This window comes from Muntiacus reevesi, chromosome 16, assembly GCF_963930625.1.
Source record: "Muntiacus reevesi chromosome 16, mMunRee1.1, whole genome shotgun sequence".
NCBI lineage: Eukaryota > Metazoa > Chordata > Mammalia > Artiodactyla > Cervidae > Muntiacus > Muntiacus reevesi.
In genome coordinates, this window is record NC_089264.1 from 52,303,996 (window position 1) to 52,324,399 (window position 20,404).

General features: G+C 39.9%; 1 protein-coding gene across 2 annotated transcripts in view; it reads right to left on the reverse strand.

Annotated features, from left to right (window-relative positions):
* Positions 1–4,779, reverse strand: part of ARAP2 (ArfGAP with RhoGAP domain, ankyrin repeat and PH domain 2) — a 186,895-nt gene extending 182,116 nt beyond the window's left edge. The window contains exon 1 of one of the 2 annotated variants that reach the window (XM_065907507.1): positions 4,635–4,779. The gene's annotated coding sequence lies outside the window, so the exon portion shown is untranslated. The remainder of the gene's footprint in view (positions 1–4,634) is intronic. The other variant, XM_065907508.1, reaches the window with a different exon arrangement.
* Between the last annotated feature and the right edge of the window lie 15,625 nt (positions 4,780–20,404).

Here is a 20,404-nt window from a genome sequence, read left to right on the forward strand (position 1 = left end):
CTATCATCTCATTTGAGAACAGTGTGTGTGCGCGTGTGTGTGTGTGTGTGTGTGTGTTCTAATCCTGAAAGATGATATTGTTAAAGTGCTACACTCAGTATGCCAGCAAATTTGGAAAACTCAACAGTGGCCACAGGACTGGAAAAGGTCAATTTCCATTCCAATGACAAAGAATGTTCAAATTACTGTACAATTGCACTCATTTCTCATGAAAGCAAGATTATGCTCAAATTCCTTCAAGTTAGGCTTCAGGAGTACGTGAACCGAAAACTTCCAGATGTACCAGCAGGATTTAGAAAACGTAGAGGAACCAAAGATCATATTGCCGACATGCCCCGGATCACAGAAAAGGCAAAGGAATTTTTTTTTTTAATCTATTTCTGCTTCATTGACCACATTAAAGACTTTAACTGTATGGATCACAGCAAACTTCAGAAAATTCCTTAAAGAGATGGGAATACCAGACCACCTTACCTATCTCCTGAGAAACCTGTATGCAGGTCAAGAAGCAGCAGTTAGAACGAAACATGGAACAATGGACTGGTTCAAAATTGGGAAAGCAGAACATCAAGGTTGTATGTCATCACCCTGTTTATTTAACTTCTATGCAGAGTATATCACCTGAAATGCCAGGTTGGATGATTCACAAGCTGGAATCAAGATTGCCAGGAGAAATACCAACAACCTCAGATATGCAGATGATATGACTTTAATGGCAGAAAGTGAAGAAGAACCAAAGAGTCCTTGATGAGGGTAAAAGAGGTGAGTGAAAAAGCTGGCTGAAAACTCAGTATTCAGAAAAAGAAGATCATGGCATCCAGTCCCATCACTTCATGGCAAATAGATGGGGAAAAAGTGGAAACAGTGACAGATTCCCTTTTCTTGGGCTCTAAAATTACTGTGGATGGTGATTGCAGCCATGAGATTAAAAAACACTTGTTCCTTGGAAGAAAAGTTATGACAAGCCTAAGAAGTGTAAAAAAGCAAAGACATCATTTTGCCAACAAAGGTCCACGTGGACAAAGCTATGGTTTTTCCAGTAGTCATTTATGGATATAAGTTGCACCATAAAGAAGACTGAGCATCAAAATTGATGCTCAAATTGAGCATTTGAAATTGACGCTTTCAAACTGTAGAGCTGGAGAAGACTCTTGAGATTCTCAAGGGACTCTTTAGAGTCCCTTGGACTGCAAGGAGATCAAACCAGACTTCCTAAAGAAAATCAACCCTGAATATTCATTGGAAGGACTGATGCTGAAGCTCCAATACTTTGGCCACCTGATGCAAAGAGCCATTGGAAAATAACCCGATGCTTGGAAAGACTGAGGGCAAGAGGAGAAGGGGACGATAGAGGATGAGATGGTCAGATGGCATCACTAACTCAGTGCACACGAGTTTGAGCAAATTCAGTGAGATAGTGAAGGACAGGGAAGTGCTGCCGTTCATGGGGTCACAAAGAGTCAGACTCAACTTAGTGACTGAACAATGTATATATATATATATATATATATGTATATGTATATATATATATATATATATATATATATATATATACAGTACTAAAAAAAAAACTGAAAATGCAATGTCTTCTCTCCAGGAGTTTAAAATCTAAGGGAGTGTATTAAACATGACTGTAACCATGTTACAGCCGTATGCATGTCAAGGGAAAAAATGGCATGCATATGGACTGCTACTGCTGCTAAGGCGCTTCAGTCGTGTCCGACTCTTGTGCAACCCCATAGACGGCAGCCCACCAGGCTCCCCCGTCCCTGGGATTCTCCAGGCAAGAACACTGGAGTAGGTTGCCATTTCCTTCTCCAATGCATGAAAGTGAAAAGTGAAAGCGAAGCCACTCAGTCGTGTCCAACTCTCAGCGACCTCATGGACTGCAGCCTACCAGGCTCCTCCGTCCGTGGGAGTTTCCAGGCAAGAGCACTGGAGTGGGGTGCCATTTCCTTCCCCAATGCATATGGACAGTTCCTTATAAGTCAGTAAGAGCCAGTAAAAAGAGGAACACCAAAACTGGAAGACTCAAATGCACCCAATAAAAACACTTAAAGACTAATGATGAGAAAACGTAAGTCTTATGAACTTGACTTTCACATGGTTCATATTTTAAGTACTATTTTATGTATAATTACATAGAGAAGTAGCACCATCATCTTTCAAGAATTCCAAGGAACTCTAAAAACTTCAAACTGACTCCGTAAATATAATTGAAATATGCAGCAATTCAGAACTCTGAGGATGGAATGATCAGTGAAGGAGCTACAGAGGGGAATGTCAAGATGTACGGGAATGTAGTATGTGGAGACAGCAGTCACTGCCACAAAGTGGGGCAATGAGGGAGGTGTCTTTAGGCAATCAAGCAGATGAGAAAACATCTCATAGCCTCCAGTTTCTCATCAATCACATTTGATCAAAGTTAAGAAATATTTCCAACATTAATAAAATGTTCTTTACCTAATATTTTCCAGAAAATTCCCCAAATTCCTCAGTTTAGAAAGTGCAAAGATTGGATTCAATAAATGATTCAACAAACAAACAAGAAAAAAAAAACTTGCTAAAATATTTTCTTCTTAAAAGCAATGGCTGTCATTCATAAGCAGCATTTTTACAGCATCTTTCACTGAACTTTCTCAAAGTTGCTAAGAGGTAGGATAGAAAGAAACAAAGCAAAAACAGAAAACTTCCCAAATATCATGATGTTTACAATACAGAGTTCTAAGCCGGTTTTCAAAACTTCACAGTCTTATGGTGCTAGTTTAAGACTTTCTTCCAAGAAAATTGCAATTCATTATCATCTTAGTCCTATGGTGCTGCTGCTGCTGCTAAGTCACTTCAGTTCTATCCAACTCTGCCGCCATATGAACCCTAGGCTGACAGGCTCCTCTGTCCAAGGGATTTCCCAGGCAAGAATACTGGAGTGGGTTGCCATGCCCTCCTCCAGGGGATCTTCCTGACCCAGGGATCAAACCCAGGTCTCCTTAATTGCAGGCAGATTCTTTATGGTCTAAGCCATCAGGGAAGCCTCTTAGTCCTCTACTTAATCGCAATAACTAAGTAGCTGAGTTGAAAAGTACTCTATCTAGAAGGCTCAAACTGCAGTGATATGAAATGGTTAAGAACTTTGTTTTTAGAAGCAGACACAGATACTACAGAGAACAAACTACTGGATCACCAGGGTGGAGAAGGAAGGGGGAAGGGGCAACGTGGGGGTAGGTGGGGGAAAAAAGAGGCTACTATTGGATTAAATGAAATCTTATGTGAGAAACTTTTGAAAAAAGAAGCACTATAGAATTCAAAGAAATTTTCATTCAAAAATTTAATATTCAAGAGACAGAAAAAATGAAAACAAAATACATATTTGTTTTAAAATGTACCAGTTTCTCCTTTCATGGACTACCCATATAAAATCTGACTTATGGAGGAAGGAAAAAAAATGCAAACACACACACCCACATAAATAACTTTTAACAAGTCATTTGACTTCCCCTCTAGGTATCTTTTAATTTAAACAAATCTTTGAGTACTGACAAATCAAGTCTATATAGAACACTCTTGGTGTTAAGACCCACCTTAAGTGTATATTTGTTAAACAGCTGTCTGAAAAGTAGCCAGGGAGATATTTCCACTTTAGGCTCTAGCCTAGTTCCATGACCCATTTTACTTTTTCTTTCTTTTTAAAACACTGTCAAACAGTGGAAGGTCATGAGAATTTTCCCCTCAATATTTCTCTTGTAAGTGTATTGAAGTCACAAGTATAAGTTTAGAAGTATTTCTCTTTTCCCCTTAAAAAAGTTACCTTCCTTTTTAAAATAGTCATAACTTCATCTTCCAATTACTTACGGGCAATGTTCCCGTAAACTCCTGCGGGGGAAGAGAGCTTAAGGGCGGGAGAAATCAATACTGAGCTTGTAAATACAACACTATTATTGGTAATCACAATGACATCCGATTATATGTACTTTTAAAAATAGCTTCTTTTTCGGTACTTTTTTTTTTAAACCAAAAGGATATATTCCTCCAAGCAGACTACTTCAAGGACACCCTTGCACACACACACACACAAAAGTTGCTATCACCATACAAGCTTGCAACAGCCTAAAATGTCATTATTCCAGACAAACTAGCTTCTAATTTGCCTCTGATTATCAAAGGTTAGAGTTCACAATATATTTTCGCAAAGACTTCCCCCCAATCAAAATTACTCCAGATCGCCGCAAGGAGGTGAGGCGAACGTTTAAGAAAAGAAGCAAGGATGAACTTACCTCGTTTAACGAGACGGGCACCCATTCTCCCAGGAGACCTGTCTCCAAACGTCAACGAGAAAATCAATCTGGTAAACTCCCTGTCGACAGTCTTCGAGTATGAGGTTAGGTTCAGGCAGGTGGAGGCCAAATGATTGTAATTAAAGTTAATTAACAGGCCTGCGGTCTCAAAGAGTAGGACAAGTAGGGTGCGGGGGAGCACAGAGATCCGAGCGAACTCATCCTCTCTCCCGAGTAATTAACTGCTGCCCGAAACTCACGGACCGGCAGCTCCTTTTCGAGGAAGGGGTCTTAGCTGTCTATCCGGCTCTCCCCACTCCTGAGTCAAATCCCATTACTAAGTAGAGTTTTTGTATCACTTACCAGCTTCTGGTTTCCTTTCAGACGCCCACATGCGGGAGCGAAATCCAAGCGGGAGAAACCGGAGCCGAACACTTGGCGCTCTGGAAATTTACCCAGAGAGGTGCCGGAAAGCCGCGGCTCGGACCAGGCGGCCCTCGCGCCCGACCCCGGCCCCGCCGCCCAGCCCACCGCGGCCCGCTGGACTCGCTTTGCGCGCGGGCAGCGGAGCTGGGGAGCCGAGGCGGGCGGGGGGAGCCCGGTCGGCGGCTTCTCTCCCGGCCCGGCTCGCCCAGTGCTCACCCGCCTGTGCCCGGCGCGGGGCCTCCTGCTTCCCTCCCCGCCGGCTGCCCGCACGGCCTCTGCAGCCCGGAGGCGGCCGCGCGGGCGGCGCTGTCACCGGGGCCGGCACGCCGCGGCCGCCGCACCTGGAGGCGGGGAGCGCGAGCCCGCGCGCAGCTCCGGAAGCGCCGCGCCCGCCGCCCGCGCCCTGCCCAGGTGCTCCGGCGCCGCGCCTCGGCCGCTTCCTCCAGGCCCGCGGGGGCGGGGAGAGCCGCCAGGCGTGGGGGCACGAGGCTCAGCGGCGGGGGCCGCCGAGCCGGCCGCCCTGGTTCCGCAACATAGCTGCGCGGCTGACTCAGTCCGCCCCGACTTGGCCGCGCCTGGCACCCTCGCCACCTGGCGCACCTCGGCCCCGAGGCTCCCGGCTCGGCGGGGTTGGGGAAGCCGCGAGGACGCGTCCCGCAGCGCAAAGCGGCGAGGGCATGGCCCTCCCGGGAGAGATGCCGGCGACCCTACCCCGGCTCAGCCCGGCCTTTTGGTTGGTCATTGCTCACGGACGGGTGGGTTGTCAAGGGGGCGGAACCTCAGCACCACTGATTGTTAATTAGTATTACTCCACTGAGTCGTTTCCAGCTTGCCTCAGCGTTTCCCAAACTTAAGAGTCATCTAGGGCGCTAGTGTTCCCAGGCTGCTTCTGCGTCAAGTTGCACTCAATGGGCCTGCCAATCTGTTTACCAAGCTCAGTGCTCGACCCATCTATCGGAGTCTCCTTCTAGCTGTCTCCTGGAGGGAAGGACGGATATTCCCACTTTCTAGTTGAGGAGTTTGCGGGGGAGAGCAACTTGCCCAAGCAGTCATAACTTTCAGGGGTGCAGGGGATTTCCCATTTAGATCTAACTAATACAGCCTCCTCACGTGTTTTAAATCCCCCTTCTTGTCTCCACGCCCCCTTTCTTGTCTCCACCCCTCCGAGGGGAGGGAGAACCCCGCTCCAGTCCTTCTGGCCTCTGAGATTGTTAGATCCCGGAAAGACATCTCCCCTTGCACTTGGACCTTGACACTCTGCTCTTGGAAGTAACAATAAGGCAGCAAGAGGACACGGAAATTGAAACAGAAAAACCCTTCTGCGCCCCGGAATATCGATACTTAAAGTGTCCGTAAAATCTTATCGCTTGCCAGTGACTTCAAGGACAAGCTCCTCATTTTTATATTTTACTTAGCATCTTTGTACAGACTGTACCTGAAATTCTCTCCCTTAAAAGATGAAATGTCCTTGCCTTTGTCCTCTTCGTGTTGGTGAAAGTAAAACAATCAGGGAAAGGGCTGAGCTTATTATGAAAATGAAATAATTGGTGAAGTCTGGAGCGTGGGAGGCTTCATCTTCAGCGAAAAATCTGCCCATCAAAGAGCACCCTCCTGCCCTGGGAGGCTCTGGGGGCAGCTGTGGCAAGCATGCCCCAGAGACAGCAAATCTTCAGTTTCTTCTGAACTAAATACTTTAAAGCAAGACCTGTTTTCACCAGGAAAGTTCTCTCGACGTTTTCCAAATCTCAAGAATTGTTTTGTTGTTTTTTTTTCCTGTAGAATTTTATTTTTGTGGCTCTTTTTGACTTCCTGTTAAGTCCAAACTCTTTGCGGGCTTTATTTTCCCTCTCCCTCATAGTTCTCACATACTTGTCATTTATTTTTATCTTTGTAAGCCATCTTAAATCCTTTTCTGAGCAAGGTGGGTTATAAATAAACAAAAAATCTTACATCAGTTATGGTATGTCTCAGTAAGTAAGGCAAACACTGTTACTGGAACACTGAGTCCTCAAATTATTTCTCTTGGTAGATTTTATAAAATAAATAATTGAGACTTTGTGCCTTTTTGTAACAATATCTTAGTTCCTCCATTAGCATTCCATCATTTATTGTTTAAAATTTTTATTTTAAACAATATGAAAGTTTTATTTTCAATAAACAAAATTGAAATTACAGTGATTAGCAAACACAGTGAGACCCCCAGATTTACAGTCCTCTCTGAGAAGAAATAAAGTTAAAAGCTGTAAGGCTCACTGATGATTCAGTAATAGCTCTGGGAAGTGAAAGAAAAGCAGTACTCCCTTACTGAAAGTATACATTGGTGATAATGTGTATGCTGATTTTAAGAACTTTAAATATGAAGGAATAACAGGTGGCTGAAGCAATATGGCACAATCTTTTGTTAACTGTTCACTAATCATACCAGGTTCTTGCCAAACACCTAGCATATATGTTGTGTTTGTACAACTCCATGAGTTGGAATTCTTTTTCCAATTTTACAAACAAAGGATTGAGACTTAGTTTAAGTAGTAAATAATGGATAAATCAAACACTTCTAGGCTCGATTCATAGCCTATGTGTATTGTATTGATATGTAGCAGCCCTCATAGATAGGCATTCAGGGAGAAAAGTATGCAGGAAAAGTAACTTTATAAAAATTGAAGTATGAAAAATCTGTTGACTGTCAAGGCCATTCTACTATATAGTACCAGTTAATTTCCATCTGTTTATTTCAAATATGTATTTGGAATATATCTTTTTATCTCTGTATTTATTCCAGAATGACCCATTCCAACCTTTATTTCCTCCATTTTCAGAGGGAGAGCAGGCATGGCTCTGCCCTTGCCAGATTCTGTGTCTCTGCTCCACCCATCTCTCCTACCCAGGATGCACTCTGCTTCTGAAGGAGGCAGCTGGAGAGAGTGGAAACCATCCTCCTCTCCTCCGCCTTTTCCTCCTTCCCCTTTTCCTTACATCATCAAGGCTGACACCCATAGTGCATTTCTGTGCCAGTTGCTATTCCCAGCACTTAACTTGCAAAAGCTCATTTAATTATCCCAACAACTCTTTGAAGAGATAGTGTTATTATCCCCACTATAAGAAAGGAAACTTAAGAAAAAGATGTCGAGTGATTTACACCAATTATGCCATAAGGCAGAGAGAATTCCAGCCCTGCCTTCTCCAGAAACCATCCTCTGCACTGGATTGCCCGTTTCGGAAAGCACGCAGTGCTGAAATTACAAAGGTCTGTGCTCAAAATGAAGCCTGATCAGTGTAGGTTGTGGCATTTTGAGCAAATTCAACTTATCTGAGCCTCAATTCAACCATCTGTAAACCCTGATTATATATCTATGGCACCGAGAAGATAGTCATCTCTCAATACAATTAATTCTATCCTTTCTCCAATTATTCTTCAAGACTAGCTTCAAAAACCGCCTCCCTCTAAAGCCTTTCCAAATCTTTGATACCCAGAATTATTTACAGAATTTAAAGTAATCCTTCCATTTTTCTATAAAGGAAAATCTAGTGTTTTGCAAAACATAAAATTTTAGGAATGTAGATAAAACTAGACATGTCTACTTATATTTAATTCATCATTTTAGATAAATTATTCATGAAAATAAAATGATATAGTATATATACTGCCTTTTCCACTCATATTTTATGAAATAATCTTATTCAGATTTTAACTTGCAACTTTGATGTCAGTGACTTCACTAGAACCTCACTTTGAATCACAGGTGTTTTGTTTTCAGAGAATATTATTTTCACTTCTATCTAAATTTTTGAAGGTACCTAATTTTCTGAAATCTTTTATGATCCTGTCATTGGGAATTTCATTGCAAACCAAAAGTTCCTACTTGCTTTATATTAAAAAGTCGTTTTTTCTCATTCATCCAAAATACATATGCTAATGATCTCTACCAGTTTTTTTGAGTGGTTTTAAAAGGATCCTTGCACTAACATGGTACACTTAGAACTGTGAGGTCACATCCCCAAAATAATTCCTTAATTTGTTTTTAATATCTTCACCTCCTTTTAACCAAGTTTATTGGATGGCCTTTGTGTATATCCTAAACTAGGATTGCTTGAGGACATTTCATACACTCCCCATCCCCCTCTCCTGCAGTTCTATAGTTGGCAGTTCAGATTAATGAACAATAATTGAAAGCAGGTGGAGATCCTGTGATACACAGGTTCTATGCACCAGGCATTGTTACGCATTATGAACTCAATTCTCTCAATGGGTATGCGGTAGATACTATCATTATCTCTCTCTCTCTCTCTCTCTCTTTTTTTTTTTCTTTTTAGCCAGTGAAGAAGCCAGTGAAGACACAGAAAGATTATTCCATCTAACAGCCCACAAATAGTATATAAGGAAGAAAGTATTTGAACTCAACTAATGTGGTTTCAAAACTTATGCCTTAAGCATTCTGCTAGAATGCCTCGAAGAAAACTTAGCATAAGGACCTTTCTTTCCGATGCCTAACTTTGGGGGGAAATGATACACCATGTATTCAGACATATGCAGTACTCTCTCTTGGGTTTTCCCATGGTCCTTTCTCATAACTGCTATTGGAGAGCCTTTATCAGTAGGGTTTGCCTTATGGATATTGAGAAGTTTTTCTTATTACTATTTGTATTCCTGAAGTGCCATAACCTCTTTCTTCATGTCAGTCTGCCTTGCATTATGGATACTTAGAATCTTGTTATTTGAATCCTCTGAAGTACTTACCATAAAGCTTTAGATAAATGTTTGCTTTATTAAACTGAAAAGAGTATATATTCATTAGGTTGACTTTTTTCAGTACTTTGTTACAAGTTTTAAGAGTTGCTTTGAAAGTTCTTTTTAACTCTTTCTCACAACAAGGGAATAACTTGAGTGGATATCTACTGTAAGGTAGACAAAAGAGCAGTGTAAAATATTCAGTCAATTCAATTATTGCCTAAAAGTGGATGGTATTGTGGAAATAATTTATTTTAAAATATGTTTTTCAGAAACCACTAATAATATCAAGAAATAAGTGAACATAAATTTTCACATAAAAGTAATATTTAACTCATTTGGGCTCTAGGAATTAGTGTATTAGTTGTTCAGTCATGTCCAACTCTTTGTGACCCCATGGACTGCAGCCTGCCAGGCTTCTCTTCCCATGGAATTCTCCAGGCAAGCATACTGGAGAATATTGCCATTTCCTACTCCAAAGGCTCTTACCAACCCAGGGTTCAAACACAGGTCTCCTGCATTGTGGGAAGATTTTACACTATCTGAGTCACCATTAAAACAGAGCATAAATGAGTTTCTGAAATATTACTTCTATATGAAAATTTCATTTTGTATTTCATTGATGTGCTCAGTCATATCCAACTCTTTGTGACCCCATGAACTGTAACCCACCAGGCTCCTCTGTCTGTGGAATTTTCCAGGCAAGAATTCCTGAGCGGGTTGCCGTTTCCTCCTCCAGGACAATCTTCCTGGCCCAGGGATTGAACCTGCATCTCTTGTGTCTCCTGCATTGGCAAGCAGATTCTTTACCATTGTGCCACCTGGGAACCCCATTTCATTGATACAGATACACATATTTTAACACTTAACTACTTTTGAAATGTAAATTCACCTTAAAATGAATTGCTGTTGGCTAACAACAGTCATAGTATAGTTGTCATTGCCTGCATGTTCATGAACTTGATCATAGATGCTTATTTTGTCCTCACTTCATTGAAGTTACTTACACTGACAGTGCTACACATGTTTGGTTTAACTGTCATATGAAATGTCATCAAAGAGATATTAGCTTTCTCTGTGGAAAGGCAAAGAAATGGGAGTATGAGATTTGATAAAAATCTGTGTTTAAATAATTCTCAAAGAGCATTTTCATATACATATTTATATACATATATATGCATATTTAAATACATAATATAAATTCTAAATGAACAGTGCTATGCCATAGTTTAGTAGTGAGTTTTTTTCTTGTGGTATAGAAAATAATCACATATCCAAAAGTAGATCACATTTTAGAGTTGCAGATATCCAGTAGTTTCTACAACTGCTAACATAAACATCTAATTTTACTTTTATACGGAAAATAGTTCCTTAAGAAAAATCAGTGTTAAGTCCAGAAATCCTAGCTATGACTCAGTGGATTTGCACAGGAAATATATCAGCTGAGAGTAAAATCATTGCTTTGACTTTATTGTGTCCATTTTCCCCATTTCTGAAATGTATTTCTTCATGCTATAGCTTGAAAATACTGTATAGTTTCATTTTGCCCCTTTGTGCTAAAAATGCTTCCCTTATAATAAATAATTAGCCTTGAAAGTTCTTCTGACATAAGAAAAAAAAAGTGGGGAGGGATTTGCAAGATAGGTAGAAATATATAAGCAACAGCTAAAAATAGATCTCTTATAAAGCAAATTAACTGTTACAAAACCAATTTGAAAAGCACAGACTAACAATTGTGTAAAGGGCAAATTTAAAACAAGAAAAGGATTGATGAGACCTCATACCACAATTAATGATCACAAAAGCAGAGGTCACAGACTTCCTGCACATGGAAAACATGAAGTCTGAGTAGCTTTCAAAGTACATAGAATTTAACAGTATTTAGTTACTCAAATTAGAAGAGTTTACATTAAAATATGAATTTTTAGCTTCTCTTGAAAAATCAGTGTGTCTGATAATGCTGAATTCACATTCCCACAAAGCAAGTGTGAACAGATTGGAAAACTGGCTGCCACTTTTGGACAGGAATACACTCCCTAATTTGCTGTAGTTTCTCCTCACCCTACTTCTCCTTGGTTGTAACTTAGGAGCTGTGGAAATTGCAGCTTCGGGATGTTGCCTGAAATCATGACCAGTGAAAGACACACTATTTGAGTGAGCCTTGAGGAACGCTTATGGATTTCTGAAGTAGAAGTCTTAGAAATGTAGAACCCAGCTCAAAAGTCAATACCCAACACGTTAAGAATGTTTTACCAGCAGAAGCAGCAACCAGTGTTGTCATCATAAGAGCTAGCATCTGTTGAGTTCTTAAAATAAGTCAAATATCATATTAAACACTTTGCAGCTATTATTTATTGAACTAAATTTTATATTGGGTTGGCCAATAAGATATGATGAGTCACAGAGGTGAAGAGATAAAGTAGATTGATGTCACTATCTTTCTGAAGGTTGCAACTTGATAACAGGGGAAGATATTACCCAAAGAATCACACACTATATATGATACAGTATGGACCTGGGTTCAGTCCCTGGGGTGGGAAGATCCCCTGCAGAGGGGAACTGCTACCCGCTCCAGGATTCTGGCCTGGAGAATTCCATGGACAGAGGAGAGTGTCAGGCTACAGTCCATTGGGTACCAAAGAGTTGGACATGACTGAGCAACTTTCACTTTCACTTTCATGGCAGAGTATACTACATGTATACAGATATGACATATTCTACTAGTATATCAACACATGTGTATACTGTATTTATATATCTACGTGTGTATACTATTTGTACATGTACGATTTTACTTAAACCATATGAATTTACTGATATTTGTCTATATTTAACCTCAGAAATGGTCATTATATATGGTTCATATTAATACATTTTAGTTGAGAATACAGGAAATGCTTTCCCCCTATTCCCAATCTTTCCTTCTTATTTACAATCTTTCCTCCTAGTTCCCTCTCCCCACCACAGACACACTCTACTCTATGGCCTATAGTAACTTATCTATTCAGTGTTTTGGGAAGCAGAAAATGGCCATATGAGCCCTGCTCTTTCATTCCGTCTTTCTCACAGGGAGCCAAGTGACAAAAAGAGTGTGTTTCTCTTCCAAGCTGTAAAACCTATGGGAGGTTTGAATGTATTCATAGCTTCCACAGCCTGGCATGCTGTCAAAGGGAAATAAAAGTAATATTTGATTCCCTATCTGCCTGATTTCTATCTTTCCAGCCATTTCAAAGGACCCCAACATTTGTGGCTTTAGGAAAGAATGAGATTCTATGCAAGAGATATAATAAGGGGAAGGAAGGAATGGTTTTGATCGGTAAATCAGAAGATTCCTCTTTACAAGTGACGTTTAAACTGAGAAGTACAGGCTGAGTGGGAGTCAGCGTGTGTGCTGTGCATGTGTGTGGGAGAGCAGAGGTGTGTTCCAGACCAAGAAGAGCATTTGTAAAACCTCAGAGGCAGCAGAAGTCAGGAACTTTTGAGGAAATGAAAGAGGGTCTTTCTGCGAGATGGTGAAAAAAGGACAAGATGAAGGAACAGGCGGGTATATTATGTATAATTATGTAAGTCATGTCAGGTTTGGGGGTTTTTATCAGAAGGGTGATCAGAAGTCATCAAAAAGATTGAAGCAGGGGAGAAAGTAATCATTTCCTTACCTTATATAATCTTCAAAATAACCCTCGATGGAATGTATGACTGCTATGTTCTTACATCAGCTATATAAATTGAGATACAGAGAAGTTAAACTGCAAATGTATTATTTGATAGAACATTTATATGATTCTAGGGACTGTCTTTTTTTCTTCTAATGCAGTTTCCCCACATTTAGATAACTTCCTTGTTCAGAAGCATGCTCGAGGGATGACATCAAGAGCCAACTCTCCTGAAGAGGTGAAAACAATGCTTTGTAAGAAAAACCAAAGTGACAAAAAGACTATTTTCAGTAAAACAATGTTCTAACAGGGACCATCCTTTTAGTCACTCTTACATTCCACCTACCCAAAAAGAGTGCACAGTCTATAGAGATTCCAGAGTAGAGATGGACCCACACTATATGTCCATCTCTAGAATGTGACTTACAAAGAGAAATGACTAACTCACAGCTTTCTTAGGGATTTACAAACATTATTTGATACTTGTCATTTGATATCATTGTGTTTAGGGAGATAAAATGGACAATTAATTCAATTTATTCTTCTAGTTTCTATAGTAGAATCCTAATGTTAGGAAAATTTTAAGTTTTTAACTATGAGGTGGCTTTTTTGTATCATATAAACAAATTTAATATTTTTTCATAAACCAAGTAGTTAAAAATACATTGGTAGAAGGGGAGCAGAGGTTAAAAAATGTCTCAGCCCTTCATAAAAATGTGTAGGTATATTTTAGAATGAAGCTGCTAACCAAGTTACTCTCTCTAACAGTGCCAGCCATGAATATATGATTTAAAAGTTCATTCACCACTGACCTCATGTGCTGTGTGTATACTGGTGACTGTAACTTCCGTGCCATCCATGTCTGCTGTTCTAACTTTAGGAAATAAGATCCAAATATCCTGTTTCTCTGTCTGAAAAGGTAGTGTTCTCAGTTTTTTTTAAAAGACACATTTTTAGAAAAGATGTCTATCTGCCATTTGATCATTTTCTATGTGTGAAAAATGACATACCATCTCAGTTATGCTCCTCAGCAGGTGCATAGACCTTCAAAGACCCAACTCTCAAGTCTGCATTTCCTTCACTCCACATGGCTTCTGCAGCATCCTGTGTGATGGTTTTATATTTTTTCCTGTGGAAACACTCATACCCACACCACTGCAAGTTCAGCCTGGTTTAGCAATCAGAATACACTGTGTCTTCACAGTACGTTTTGCAAGCATATTAAGGAGACCATGGCTGTCATGCTTGACTGAACTTTGCTTTCTTTCACTTATAAAGGAACCACTGCTTATGCATTCATTCAGCCATGAATGCTTGGCTTTTTCACTAGTTACTAGGACACTATAAAAAGGAAGGTTTTTTGGTTTTTCATTCATCTTCAGAAAAACAAGAAAATAAAACCGCACTGGAAGCAGTTCTTGCCTTTATACCCAAAGGTGGGGACAATTTTTTTTTTACTAAAGTAATATTCAAAAAAGGACACCAAGTTAATTCATTAGATTAGCTTCATAAGTGCAGAGAACATTTTTAAATAAAAAGCAAAACATTTATACAATCATCAGATAGGCAAATGTTTTGTTGAACCAGTGGAATTCAACAGGAACACTTATATATAAAGAACTTTAGTTTTTCTTCTATTGCCCCTTTCCAAGTGTGCTTTTGGACTTACTCTGCTCCTGCCCCTGAATGAAATATATGGCTGGTCCTTAGATTTTTCTGAACTGTGTCAACAACAAGAACAATCTAGTGAATGGAACAAAAAAGTGCAGCCTGATCTAACATAACAAATTAATTCCTCTATCGTTCATTTATTATAAAACGTATTGTCCTCAGTCACCACGCCTTTTCCCACCATTTGGCTTCAGGTCTGGAAGCCTTCCTTGGGGTGGCTGGTAGGATCAGAAGGGTAGGATTTCCCCCCCTCGCTTCACCAGCTATTCCATCAGACCCATCAAGGTTCACGTCAACGGGAAAAGGAGATTGAGAGGAAGGGTAGTGTCTTAAATGGTAGGTGCAGCTGTAATTTTCAGGCTCTCTCTCTCCTAGTTCTCCCCAGCTCTGTACCCACTTCACCCCTCACCCTCAGCCACTGCTGGAATCTGGACTCTACTTGCTGCTCCTGAGATAACGTCCTCTCAGCTAGCAGCTTTTAACATCCCCTCCTCAGCCCCTTTTGGGTTAATTGAGTTTCTCTCTTTCAAAAGACTCAGTCCCTACCTCAAACTTTTCTCAGACTCTCCACAACCTTTAGGAGGGTTCAGACACAGCCGGTACTCACTGCAAACATGTGAACTGTTGTGCTGCCTTCTTCAAAGCTAACTCTATGTCACACCACAACTAACATGATGAGAATAGTGTACAAGAGCCTGTGGCCAAGCATATCACGTGGTAGACGCAAATGACAAAAGGAACGTGCTACTATATCAAGAAGGCTGGGGTCTTGCATTTTTGCAGGACTGCAAGCATGCGAGCATGTGTGTGTGGACATAAGTATTAAATATTACCTATATGTACAATGGACATGAGTTTGAGCAAACTCCAGGAGATAGTGAAGGACAGGGAAGCCTGGCATACTGCAGTCTATGGGGTCGCAAAGAGTTAGATACAAATTAATGACTGTACAACAACAATATGTTTATTATTGGGGTCATATTTATCAACCCACACGCAATCTCAATATATAAGCCCTCTCCCTTAGCCCTCCACCAACCCAATGAATTGGATTTCAGTATTAGCTTCATTTTACAGATGAGGTACTTAGAGGTTTAAGAATTTAAGTAACTTACTCAAGGTCACACAGTTTATAAAAGGTAGAGCTAGAATGCAAGCTTAGTAGCACTGTCAGATGTATAGGCCTAGCTCACCGTAAATACTACATAAGGCCATCTCCCCTTGGGCCTGGAGTATTATTAGCTTAAGTAGTGACTGGAGCTAGGCTATTAAAATGGATTCTTGCATCCTTAGCCAAAGGTTTGCCCGGATAACAGACTTTAACGGCAGCTTTCATCTCTGTGTTATTGATGGAAATCTTTCACTGAGTGACTTGGGTACAAGCCTATACAAGACTGTAATCATCCCATTAAACAATACAAAACAATAACAACCCAAGCCTTCAAAGTAGTCCACCCACTCCCTCACACACCTTCTTAAATATTATATCAATAATAGAGCCAACAATGTCTTGATTCAAATTTCTTCTGTACAGTTTATGAAATTTGTAATTTAGTTATGATTTCTAGGATGTGTGCATTTTGAATTCCAGTTTTCAAAGTTCCTTGTGGCAACTTTGAACATTAAAGAAAATCTTAATACTCATGATAACTTGTGAGAGGAAAAAATATATTTGGTCAATAAAATTACCAGGCAAGTCATTCACCAGCCATATTACTAATATGATGAATTCAGAGCAAGTAGATAAGCCCTGAAAAAAAAATGAAGTTTCTTGCTATTAGGTCCATTCAGTGGTTCAAGGCCCTCCTCAAGCAAATCACAGAGTTAACATTTCCAAACTTGAGTTTCATAAAAGGTCTAAATAATGTTTTAAGCTACTTGACCAAGTAAATTTGGAAAACACATCAGTCAATATTCTCTCCTAGAGATTTATGACAGATGTTCTCTTACTAAAGTATTCATGGAACTCCTGCAGGAAAGAAACCTGTTTAACCTTGTTCAACTTAGCATTTCCTAAATTTATTTGATCAGAAAAACATGTTTCTGTGTAACACCTTTAGTTTATGGAAACATTTTCAGAACTTTTAGAAAAGCTGATCCAGTGTAATTAGGGAACCTGTATCTGATAGATAATGCTCAAAGATTACTGACTATTGCTTCCTGCAGCAAAATTATCAATAATTTTTTGGTGGACATGGTTTAAGGAAATAATCTTTAAAATGCTACCAGCATGCATACATACTAGACGTATGTTCCAGGTCCATAGACTTCAAAGAAAATTATAGCGCCTCTAGAAGATGGACTTGAAAAAAAGTTCAGCCTACCTTTTAATGAAAATGAAACAAGATGTCCTTATGGGTAAAGTTAAGATTTTCACTTAAAAATCAATAGCAGAATCCAATCCAACTCACAACCAAAGCATAATAAAGATCCCTAAGTTCTATACTGTGTTGTTGTTGCTCAGTACTATATTATAGAAAAGTTTAATTTAGGAAATTTGTGGATGGTAGCAAATGTTCATACAAGCTCTGAAAAATCTCACTGACATACCCTTATGACACATAACTAACTTAACAAGTTTAACTAGCAATATAACCTCCAATGAAATTCTTGAAATTATTTGCCAAAAATACATATATATAAATATGTATTATATATGTGTGTATGTGTGTGTGTATGTGTATATATATATATATATATATATATATATATATATAATATACCACAAGTAAATGGCTCAGTGTTTGAAGACTAAAATTTTCCCACATTTTGCTTGTTTTAACAAATAAACACTACCATATAGGAACTTATCACTTTGCTAGAAATTAGCCAATTTTGAAAAAATCTTGTTTCCATACACCTTCCACTGATATAGTTGTGATTTCTTTTAAATTTTTGTTTTTTTCAATTCCTTTTCTTTTCTTTCTTATTCAATAAACTTTTCAAGTATCTTCCCAGGTATTCACTTTTATTGAGAAGAGCATTCCAAATATCCACAGCTTTCTCTTGATAGTATTTTATGGCTTTCAAATCCCTTTCACGTGCAACTTTCATTTATTTTGCTGCTAATGCATATTAATGAAAAGTATAATGTTTTCTTAGAGATCTTTGAAGCTCAGCACATTTCTTCATTTCTTTTGTTTAACTAGTGAAATTCAGGGGTTCCCGTTTATGATCTTTTTCACTGATGGCAGTTCTCATACTCTGGATCCTCCAAAGCACAACGTGTAACTACCACACTTTTTCTAGTAAGTTCTTTGGACCCACAAATACAATTACAAATAAGGGAGAAATTTATTCTTTTTCAAAGTTCTAAAACTTGAAAGAATTTTTTATGTTGAATCCTATGAATCACAGGCCATGCAAGTATTTTTTACATTTGTAGTAGTGGTCTTTAGAGTCAAACTCAGGTATTATCACCAATGAATTTAGATATGTCTGGGCACATCTGGAGGTTCTATGCTAGCAGTTTCGAAAATCTTTTTGTAGCAGAGGACTCCTCTGTGCAAATGAAATCTTCAGAGGAAATGAAAATAAAACATAAAACGGATGACACCCTGGCTGAAATAGGGCAGGCGTGGGGGTGGGACTCTTTGCCTCTGTGGGAACGTGGGTAATTCTAAGCAGTTCCCTCTATCAGGGACACAGACTGCCCTGCAGCTCAACCCCATGACTCAAACTTCTGCCATAGGGAAGGACGTGCCATCAAAAAGACTGCAAAAGTGAAAGCTGTTCCCCATATGTTTAAGAGGTAATGAGAGACCAGCACAAAAGTGACATCAAAGCAAGCAGCCCAGGAGAATGGAAGCTATATTACGCTGGGTATTTTTGGAACTAGGGATGGGCACAGCAGAGTGAGTGGCAGAATGAGTAGAATGTTAGTCATATTTGAATCTTCAGAGAGGACCTCACCTTCAGTGCCTGTCAGCAGGACCTGAGTTTCATAGCTGTAGGGGCATTAGCAGCAGATATCATAAGGAATTGGGAAGAAGAAGGAAAAAACTGTATATAACCCGCAGTAGCTGAGAGGATGTGTCTTGATGACATTTACAACTTACCTTAGAAACACTCATAAATGGCTGAGGGGAAGGAAAAGGCAAAGAAGAAAATATAAGCCCCCTTTATTTGCTGGAAGCCATATAATAGTGACTGTGACATAGTCCAATGAGTCCAACAATTCACATCAAGAGTTTCAAGGAAGAGTTAATGCAAGGAATGATGATGTAGGCTTTGGAGGCCTTCAGAGCAAGAAGGGAACACGGGTAAATTCAAGAGCTAATGAAGATAAGCAACTCCTGCCCCCAAAGGCTCTGGAAACAAAATGGAAACACAGAAGTTATCAGAGTAGCAGCTTAGAGGCAGGCCTCATGGAATGAAGGCTCAACTTCTGATAAGGAGTCCCCTTTGACTGATGTGGTTTCACTTTGGCATGTGATGGAACTTATTCTGGAAGTGCCAGAAGGAGTGGGAATAAACAGTCAGTCTGCGGTTAGATTACTGCTGCCAGACTGCTTAGAGAAAAGGCAAGAAAGAGGAGGGAGGTCTCCTCTGCCTTTGCTGCCCCATCCTCCCATCCTCTCTAGTGACCCCTATTGGCAGAACCAAGTAGGACATCAAGCTGGCAAAACCACCATGCAGAAGCATATGGAAGGATAAGACTGGGGTAAAAACACAACAGGTAAATAGAGCAAGCACAGAAAACAACCGTGTACAACTGTAACTATGGACCTGTGTCCTTCTCCCAGGTTGGTGTGACGACACCAATGGTGACATTTTTTCCTTATTTGATTGTCTATTGTTCAAAATTGGGCTTCCCTGGTGGCTCAGCTGGTAAAGAATCCGCCTGCAATGAGGGAGACCTGGGTTCGATCCCTGGGTTGGGAAGGTCCCCTGGAGAAGGGAAAGGCTACCCACTCCGGTATTCTGGCCTGGGGAATTCCATGGACTGTGTGGTCCATGGCGTCGCAAAGAGTCCAACAGACTGAGTGACTTTCACTTTCATTGTTCAAGGTTAAATTTGAAAAGCATAAAAAAGATAAAAATGTCTTGTAAAAATACTCTCAGGAAAAAGTTTCATATAAACTATGGCAAAGCCATCATTTTTGAAAGATATTTTTCAACATTCAATTTTATATATTGATGTAGCAATATTAAATTAGCACCATTCAGTATCTTGAAGATACATTTTACAGACAGTGTTAAACACATCAGGGCTTCCCAGACGTCTCAGTGGTAAAGAATCCACCTGCCAATTGCAGGAGACCCAGGTTTAGTCCTTGGGTCAGCAAGATCCCCTGGAGGAGGAAGTGGCAACCCATTCCAATATTCTTGCCTGGGAAATCCCATAGACAGAGAAGCCTGGTGGGCTACAGTCCATGTGGTTGCAAAGAGTTGGACATGACTTAGGAACTAAACAACAATTAGACACATTAGAAATGAATTAATATTAGGGGCTTGACTCATAGATAATGCCTGCTCTTAATTTCTCTTGATTAAGGTGATATCCTTTGCTTTTTAAGACACAAAAATCTAGGATCCCAACCAGATATGATTATAGGTGTTCATATTTATTTAAATTTTTGGACAAAATTTTTGCTGCACATATCTCACACTGTGTAACAGTGGGATGTTTATCTATCTAAAATATCATCATCATC